A 10,000-nucleotide genomic window follows, 5' to 3' on the forward strand; every position below is an offset into this window, starting at 1 on the left:
CCCTCACATTCGCCATTACAAGATGGTGCTGATGTCCTGTGCTCTAACAAACAAACAAGGCAGCTGCGCATGTGCTGGGTAGATTTCCATTCCCTTGTGCCCTGCCTTNCCCGTGGCGTCATCTGGGGTGACAGCAGGCCGCCAACCAGAGGGTTACACGTCCTAGGCGGCGATCTTGCTCTATATAAGCTGAGGAATTTGGTTCTTCTCTCTCTCTTCTCTTCGCCCTTTGCCTGTTGGAAGCTTATGCTCTCCCTCTCAAGAGCATTAAAGCTTTGCTGCAGAAGGATCCTGTTTGTGTGCCACGTCGTTTCTTGCTGGCGAGAAGGTAGCGCGGGACAGGAATTGAAAGGAGGAAAAGAATGAAAAGAAAGTCTATTCACTTATGAACATTACAAACCACAAACCCTGGGATCCTAAAACCAGCATCTTGGACACAGCCAACTCACCTCCGCTGACCACGGAGCCACCTAGAAGTGGGGTCTGCATGGTTCCTTGTGCCCCTCAAGCTACTCCACGGCCTCTGAATGGTTGATAGTCCTTCTAGCAGAATGTTCTCAGAGCAGGGCTTAGGCCAAATCTGAGTTTCGGGTGCCATGTACCCTGCCTAACTCAGCTTCCCTGCCTCCATATTTCACATGTAGAATGAAGGTGCAAGGGCCTACCCAGTTTCCCAGACCGGAAATATAAATGACACATCTCTATGGTTCTGTGACCATTCTAGAAGAGTATATGGGACTTGAACTATTTTTGCCAACATTTGGAAATTTTTTTCCACCATAAGGAGAAATGGATCTTGATATATACCACCAATAATAGCCAACACCAAGAAATAGCCACCTAACTCCCTCTATAACATCATAGGGACTTTTAAATCTTATTTTGGTACTAGTGAGGTTCAAACCTAGTGCTTTATATACACAAAGCAAGTATCATACCTGGAATTACATCCTTCAACAAAAAGACAGGGTGAAAATGCAAAGAAAGGCCAAGTATGTGACATAACACTTAGGTTAATTAGCTCAACTTAGCATGCCATATAGCATACACGCATCAAATCACATGCATGCAGGTTTTGTTTTACATTTTTGTTGTTTGGTTTTGCTTTGTTTTCTTGTTGTCATTGTTTGAAACAAGGTCTTACAATAAAACCCTAGCTGACCTAGAACTCTCTATGTCTACCAGGCTGGCCTTAAATTCATAGAGATCCATCTACCTCAGCCTGCGTATGCTGGGATTGGCCGAATGTGCCACCAGGCCTGGCCCTACTTTTTGTTTTTCATCTAAACAATAAGCTAAGAATATTCCTCCCTTGGAACCTGTGGCTGTTTAAATGAGAATGGTCCCCATAGGCTCATACATCGCTTAGTTCCCAGGTAGGGGACCGTAGGGAAGAAGATGTGGCCTTCTTGGAGGACATGTGTCACATAGGTGGCCTTTGAGATTTCAAAAGCCCACTCGAAGCCCAGTCTCTCCCCCAACTCCTCTTTGCCTGCTGTCTGTAGATCAGGACATAGCTTTCAGCTACTTCTCCAGCACCATGCCTGCCAGCCTGCTGCCATGAGCCCCATGATGACACTGGACTAACCCTCTGAAATTGTAAGCAAGCCTCCAATTGCATGGTTTCCTTTATATGAGTTTACATGAGCATTGGTCATAGTGTCTTCACAGCAATAAAGTACTAAGACAAAACCACTATCACTGCTCAGACATTTTCTTTCTCTTAATACAATGTATATTCATTCTTCTTTGATAAATGAATAAATATGCTAAGGCATAAAACTCAAAGTGCTATAGCAATCTAAAAATGCAAGACATATAGTTCTGACGGTAGAGTAGGCAAAGAAGACAGTATTTATAACAGGCTACAACGAGTGGGAACGGTGTATATAGAGAAGGGAGGGGACTCCAGTAAGGGGATAAGGAAATGCATCTCAGCCTACAAGGACTCCCCTGGGAATGCGAACTCTGGTCTGATAAAGCAAGTAGGTAAGTCCACAGTGGCTGGAACAGAGATGGGTCAGCCCAGCAATCTGCAATCTCTCCTACTAATTACAGATTTATAGTGGTGCTTCCTGAGAGACATGTTGACAAAATAATATAAATAAATAAATTTAATAGCAAGTAAAGCAGGATCAGCAGAGAGAGACAGGCAGAGAGAAAGACAGAATAGGGCCTTCTATAAGAAGTTTCCAGATTACACTGGAGACCCAAATCTGCATTGACCACATGTCTCGAGGACTGAATTTCCATCTTGGCTAACTTTGTGCTGTTATAACAGAATATCTGAAACTGGCTACCTTATAAAGGCAGAACTTAGCTCTCACAGTTCTGGAATTTGGACATCCAAGTTCAAAGATGCAACCTTTAGCAAGTGTGCGAGTTTCTGGTTTCCTTTCCAGTTACTGTGATTAAAAACACCCCAACAAAGAGCACCTTGGGGAAGAAAGGGTTGATTTTAGTTCAAGTCCAAGGCTCCAGTCCCTCATGGTAGCCAAGTCAAGAAGGCAGAAACGTAAGCAGCTAGCCACATCCCAAGAACACCCAGGAGCAGAGAGGAGTGAGTTCACACATCCTTAGCCCTCTCTACACTTACACAGTCGAGGATCCAGACCCACAGTGGCCTGGATCCTCCCGTTCCCATCTGCGAAACCAAGACAGTTCCTGACAGACAGCCAACCTGATCTAGACAATCATTCACTGAGACTCCCAGGAGATTTGGGATTATGTCTGGTTAACAATAAAACCAGGCATCATAGCAAGGACCCCCTCATTGCTGCCTCTCACGGTGATGGAGGAGAGGGGAAGAGAGAGTGTTCCCCACACCCAAGGCCTTTATATTGTAGCACTGACCCACTAGTGAGTGTGGAGTCTCCATGATGTTAAATGCCTCCCTAAAGGCCACTGCGCTGCCATGGAGACTAAGTTTCCAACACATGAGTTTTAGGGGGCATACTCAGACCATAATACTTCCTATAAGTGAAAGGACTGAATATAATCCACCAGGTGTTTTCAATCCATTTCACATAGAAAGTGATTGTATTTCCTGGCAACAAAAAGGACGAAGATTGTGCTGGAGAAGACGTCCCCGGCTTTGGGCTCCTGCCACACTAGCGGATCCCTGCTATACGGTGACCTACCCCAATGCATGCTAGTGCCCCTAGAGGACTTTCACAAGGTTACTGATGCAGAGATCTCTAGAGATTAGAATTTAATTGATCTGGATACGACGAGGACTTTTTTCAACATTTGCTCTACAGTTTTTGCTTTTGTTCTCAATTATACAATCCCCCTTTCCCTTCCATCCCTTCCATACCTCCCATCCCCTCATAAATTCACAGCTTCCTTTTCTGTTACTGTCACACATGTACATATCCATGAGCATATAAATACGTGCTGAGCCCATTAGTCCTGATTGCATTAGTGATTATTAGATAACCACTAAAGGGCTCATCCTGACCCAGTATTTATCCCCTGTGCTCTCTTTGCCTTGGTGGGGGCCTTGCGATATTTCCCCAGTCTGTATTAGCATGTCTGTTGGTGTTGCCTTGCCGTGTCTTATTTATGCAGACGTGTTGTTGAACAGGTGAAGCGTGCCTCTCATTTCTAGGAATCACAATCTCGGCACAGATTCTCTGGTCCTCTGGCTCATAAACTCTTTCTGCCCTGTCTTCCTCCGCGTCCCAGAGCCTTGGGTGCAGGAGTTGTGCTGCAGATGTATCCACTGGGGTTGGGCACTGTGTAATCCGTTGTCTCTGTATTTTCATCTGTTGTGGTTCTCTGTAATGGTCTCCATCTGTTGTTTGAACGTAAGAATAAAAGGCTTCTTTGACTAGGAGCGAGAGCTATGGCTAAGTAGGTGGATGTGAGGATAGAGTCACAGCAAGAGGAATGAATGCATTCCTCTTCAACCACCCTGATCATCAAGAACAGCATTGCAGGGGCTGAAGAGATGACACGGCGGTTAAGAGTTCTGACTGCTCTTTCCGAGGTCCTGAGCTCAATTCCCAGCAACCACATGGTTGCCTATAATCATCTGTAATGGGATCCAAAGTCCTTTTATGGTGTGTCTGAAGTCAGCTACAGTGTACTCATATACATGAAATAAATAAGTAGTAAAAAGGTAAAAAATAAAATTTTAAAAAGAGTAAAAAGAACAGCATTTTAAAGACTCAGGAACCCAGACTTCATCTGCACAGTTGCAGTTCTGCCTGTAGCAAAATTTCACCATCTCTGTAGGAGAACAGGAACTCGGTGCTGTGAACAGAAACAGTGGCACTATGTCCGAAATCCACTAAACGTCCAACTATGTGAAGGCTATATAACTATATAACTATATAACTATATGGATTGTTATAATTTCAGTTCTCATTCATGAGTCACCTGTGGGTATTGTTCTTGGCATTTCTTTTTGTGGGGAGGGAGGGGTGCATCAAACTTTATTGGTGGTATTCAAGTGGGTAGGGTGGGTTCCCTAGGCCCCTCCTGTTATTATAGGGGTCTGGGATGGAAATTGTGAGGGAGATGCTCAGTGTTGGGGCCGAGTTGGGACAGGGACTCCTCAGCAACCAAGGGCCTCTCTCTTGCTCTCAGTGTCCTTGCTGGGGTGGGTGGTCCAGGGTTTCTTACTCCTTGGAGGCCCATGTAGGCCATGAGGTCCACCACCCTGTTGCTGTAGCCATATTCATTGTCATACCAGGAAATGAGCTTTACAAAGTTGTCATTGAGAGCAATGTCAGCCTCAGCATCAAAGGTGGAAGAGTGGAAGTTGCTGTTGAAGTCTCAGGAGACAACCTGGTCCTCAGTGTAGTCCAGGATGCCCGTCAGTGGGCCCTCAGATGCCTGCTTCACCACCTTCTTCTTTTCTTTAAGAATTATTTATTTTATGTATATCAGTACACTGTTTCTGTCTTCAGACACACTAGAAGAGGGCATCGGATCCATTACAGATGGTTGTGAGCCAGAAATTGAACTCAGGACCTCTGGAAGAGCAGTCAGTGCTCTTACCCACTGAGCTTTCTCTCCAGTCCTTCCCACCTTCTTGATGTCATCATACTTGGCAGGTTTCTCCAGGCAGCATGTCAGATCTACAACAGATACATTGCGGGCAGGAACACAGAAGGCCATGCCACTGAACTTCCAGTTCAGCTCTGGGATGACCTTGCCCACAGCCTTGGCAGCACCAGTGGATGCAGGGATGATGTTCTGGGCAGCCCCATGGCCATCACACCACAGCTTTCCAGAGGGGCCATCCACAGTCTTCTGAGTGGCAATGATGGCATGGACCATGATCATGAGCCCTTCCACGATGCCAAAGTTGTCATGGATGACCTTGGCCAGGAGGTGGTAGTGCAGAATACACTGCTGACAATCTTGAGTGAGTTGCCATATTTCTCATGGTTCACACCTATCACAAGCATGAGGGCATCGGCAGAAGGGGCAGAAATGATGACCCTTTTGGCCCCACCCCTCAAGCGGGTCCTGGCCTTCTCCACGGTGATGAAGACACCAGTAGACTACATAACTCAGCAATGGCATCACTCCATTTGATGTTAGCAGGATCTCGCTCCTGGAAGATGGTGATGGGCTTCCCATTGATGACAAGCTTCCCATTCTCAGCCTTGACTGTGCCGTTGAACTTGCCCTGGGTGGAGCCATACTGGAACATGTAGACCATGAACTGGAGGTCAATGAAGGGGTTGTTGATGACAACAATGTCCACTTTGCCAAGTGCAGAGCAGAAGTCAGCCCTGGTAACCAGGCTCCTAATACAGCCAGATCCGTTCACACCAACCTTCACCATCTTTTAGTACAAGGCAGGCACTGCACAAGAAGATGCAGCCGTCTTTGGGACAAGGAGGAGCAGAGAACCCATTCCTGGCATTTCTAAAGGGAAAAGACAGCTTTATTATTAGACACGAAGGAATCTCAACATAAAATAATTGAGACTGGGAATGCATCAGTGCATCCAAACCGTGTATCTTCCAGTTGCTCCCTGCCTGTGACAAATGCAAAACAATGCCTTTGATATCTGACTTCTGCTGGGTGCACGCTGCATATTCCAGGAAAGGACCCTAGAATAACTATAGACATCTCAGTGGCAGAAGCCCCAGGCTACACTTCCCTGCCTTGGGCTAGACTCCTTTTTAAATATTTATTTTTCTTTATGTGTATGTGTATAGATATACATTTGTGCAGGTGCCCTGGAACTGGACTTACAGAGTTGTGAGTCTGTAAGTGCTTTCCACCACCAGACTGGGTGGTGGAAAGCAAACTCTAATCCTCTGAAAGAGAAGGAAGTATCTTAACTGCTGGGCCATCTCTCCAACCCTACATTAGACTCTTTACTTTGTCAAAATAATCATAAGAAGAACAAACTCATCCCAAGGTACCCACAAGGCATGGCTTCTCCGCAATTGACTGAAGGCTGTGCAAATCACAAGTAATGAATCAGAGAGGGTAAGTCTTAGAGCTGTGAGCCAGAAATTTAGAGACTAGTAGAAAGAAGCGATGTAAGACAAAAGCCTAACTAGTTTAGGACTGTAGAAAGACTCAAGAAGTTCATTCAGAAAACAGAAGACATCACTGGCTGTGAGCCTGGCTGGACCTGGTTCCTGAATGGATTCTATTTGGTTTTGTTAGGGTTACTATTTCTGTAATGAAATACCATGACCAAAGGTAACTTAGGGAGAAAACAGTTAATTTGGCTTACATGTGTTGAATCACAGTCCACTAAAGAAGCCAAGGCAAACTGGGAGGGAACCTGGAGCCAGGGGCTAATGCAGAGGCTATGGCAGAATGCTGTTTCCTGGCTTGGTTAACATGCTTTCTTATAGCTCCCAGGACTATCTGCCTAGGGGCTGAGCCCTCCAACATCAATCACTGAGAAAATGCCCTAAAGGCTTGCCTACAGGAATCGGAGTCATTTTCTCAGCTGAGGCTCCCTCCCCTCGGATGGCTCTAGCTTGTGTCAAGCTGACGTAAATCTAGCCAGCACAGGTGCCTGTAATGCTTAGCTCACCCTGGTATGATGGGGCTGAATCAAGTGTATTCTACTCTAGACTGTCGGTTGTGAGCCCTGTGGCCACATGCACTATTGTGCCACAGGGATCATACCTGGCAGGTACCCATTTCTGACAGAAGGTGATTTGGGGGTGACTAGCTCCTTGTCACTGTAACAAAAATAACTGACTGAAACAATTTCAAGAAAAAGTTCTGTTTTGGCTCCTGGATTCAGACTGTTGAGTCCATGGCTGCCTCTGCTGCTTTTAGGCTGTGGTGACAGAGAACATCATGGTGGGAGACACCTGGTAGAGCAAAGGGGCTCACTCAGCACTGCTGAGAAGCAGAGAAAGACAGAGAAGGAGTAAGGGGCAAAGTGACCTGCCCTAGGCACATAACCTCTCCTTCCAGGTGGCCCACTGTTTCCAACTAGTAGGGACACCTGGTGAGCCAAAAAGACATTTTGTGCATTGTGCCCAGAATCTCAAAGTAGCCAAACCCACAAGAAACCCTGGGTGACAGCTTCACCTTCCAGCTCTACCACACCTCCTCACCAAGGCGGCAGAATAGTCCATGAGAATCTAAGCAGTTGTCCGGATTATAAATGAAGTCTGAGGTGTTGCCAGTGTGCTCACGAGATCATTTGTCCACGGTTGCTCGCTCTTTACTCAAAGCGGGAGTAAATTCCGACAGCAGGTTACCCTGGTCTGATAGATGAGCTAAGGAGGCCGCATGCAGTGCAGGACGGAGGGAACGGGAGGGTCTGAGACTCTCAGTATGTAGCCCAGGCTGGCCTGGAGCTCACAATTCTCCTAACTCAGTTTCCTGAGTGCTGGGATTCAAGATGCATGCCTGGCCGGAACATGGCTTCTGAGCTCTAAGACCAGGAATTTCATTCCATCCTTAGAACTTACACTTCTCATTGAAGAAACCTTGGTTCTTTGTTTGATAGTTAAAATTGGGATGTTAACACTTAGTTGGGGTGTGACTAAAACAACTATGGCTTTCATGCCAAACAATCATGTATTCAAATACCAAAGCTCACCCTGGGTGTGTAACACACATAACCCAGCACTTAGAAGCTGGAGAAGGATGATTATGAGTTCAAGGCCAGCCTAGGCTACATAGAAAGTTTGATTCCAGACTGTGCTGCTACACGACTAAACACTTAAAACAAGCAAACCAAAATCATGAACCCAAACTCCAGATTGGCAGTCTTTTTTGGAGTCATTTATCTTCCCCTAGACTAGCCGTGACTTCTTTTTGATGCTTCTTTTCTGGTTCTCTTAATTTGCCCCCCAAAGGCCTGGCTGACTAGCCTATGTCTGGTAAGTCAGGGGCTACCTCAGAGTGGTAGCCCTGCTGGTTACCTCAGCACCTCTAGTGTTTCTGTTGTCCGGACGGCCCTGTCTCATCTCCCTCAAGGGCTGTAGAGAGCTGCAGAGCAAGTGTACATGCGTCGCTCCTGTGGGAATCCATAGCAGAGGTTTCAGGAGTGATGACATGCCTGTGACTCAGCTGTGTGCCCTATCAGAAGGTTAGACAGCGAGCTCCAGTGCAAAGCATATGAGCTTTTAACCACAGAGACAAGGACAAGACTCAAACACTCTGGGTCTAAGTCTTCTCTCCCAAGGAATGGACAATGGGAACTTAGACGTGCATGGGGCAGACAGGCTTGGGCCGCACCCAACACACCCTTGGTGGCATGACCTTAGGAAGCCTTACATCATCAGCATTGCCTAATAATATCTATCTCTATATGTAACTGTGAGTTTTAAGTGGAATAACAGATGCCTGTGTGTAAAGAATGTTCTAGAGCAATACCCAGCAATTATTAACTAAAGAATGTTCTAGAGTAATACCTAGCTTGCATGAGGCAGGCAGTAAACAGGAATTTGGATTCTTGCTGCTGTCATCTACAAAAAAAAAAAAAAAAAAAAAAAAAAAAGCTAGGGTCATTTGGGATGACTGAGCAGATGTTTCCTTCAGATTGGCCTGTAGGCAAGTCTATGGGGGCATTTTGGGGGTTAATGATTGATATGGGAAGGTCTGGGAAGGTCCAGACCACTTCTGAGCCGGTAGTTCGGGATAGTGTAAGAATTCAAGATGAGCAATACAGGAAGTAGCATTTCTCCATGGTTTCTGCTTCAGTTCCTGCCTTGAGTTCCTGCCCTGGCTTCCCTCAATGAAGGAATGTGACTGTAAACCAAATACCCACTCCCCACCCCAGCCAAAGTTGCTTTGGGCCATGTTTTATTACAGCAATGTAAAGCAAGCCCGGGTCCTATTGGACTTACAAGCATCAGGGAGCACCATGTTCAAGAAGAAATCCTGCCTCAATAAACAAGATGAGAAACCCAAGAAAAACAGTTGGAGCATCTTCTGAATTTATACCTGGGTCCTCAGGCAGTACTATGTCCAACTTTCTGAGGGACCGCCAGACTGACTTCCAGAGTGTTTGTACCAGCTTGCAATCCCACCAGCAATGGAGGAGTGTTCCTCTTTCTCCACATCCTCGCCAGCATCTGCTGTCACCTGAGTTTTTGATCTTAGCCACTCTGACTGGTGGGAGATGGGATCTCAGGGTTGTTTTAATTTGCATTTCCCTGATGACTAAGGATGTTGAACATTTCTTTAGGTGCTTCTCTGCCCTTCGAGTTTCCTCGGTTGAGAATTCTCTGTTTAGCTCTGTTCCCCATTTTTAATACGGTCACAAAAGAACACGCATGGCATTCACTCACTGATAAGTGGATATTAGCCCAAAAGTTCAGAATACCTAAGATTCAATTCACATACCATATGAAGCCTAAGAAGAAGGAAGACCAAAATGTGAATGCTTCAGTGCTTCTTAGAAGGGTGAACAAATTACTCACAGGAGGAAATGTGGAGACAAAGTGTGGAGCCGAGACTGAAGGAAAGTCCATCCAGAGACTGCCCCACCTGGGGATCCATCCCATATACAGCCACCAAACCTGGACACTATTGTGGATGGCAGCAA

At 46.0% G+C, this 10,000-nt stretch overlaps 1 pseudogene; it reads right to left on the reverse strand.

The window, feature by feature from the left end:
* Positions 1 to 4,647: 4,647 nt before the first annotated feature.
* LOC110320693 lies at positions 4,648 to 5,803 on the reverse strand (annotated as a pseudogene).
* Between the last annotated feature and the right edge of the window lie 4,197 nt (positions 5,804 to 10,000).

This window comes from Mus pahari, chromosome 4, assembly GCF_900095145.1.
Source record: "Mus pahari chromosome 4, PAHARI_EIJ_v1.1, whole genome shotgun sequence".
NCBI lineage: Eukaryota > Metazoa > Chordata > Mammalia > Rodentia > Muridae > Mus > Mus pahari.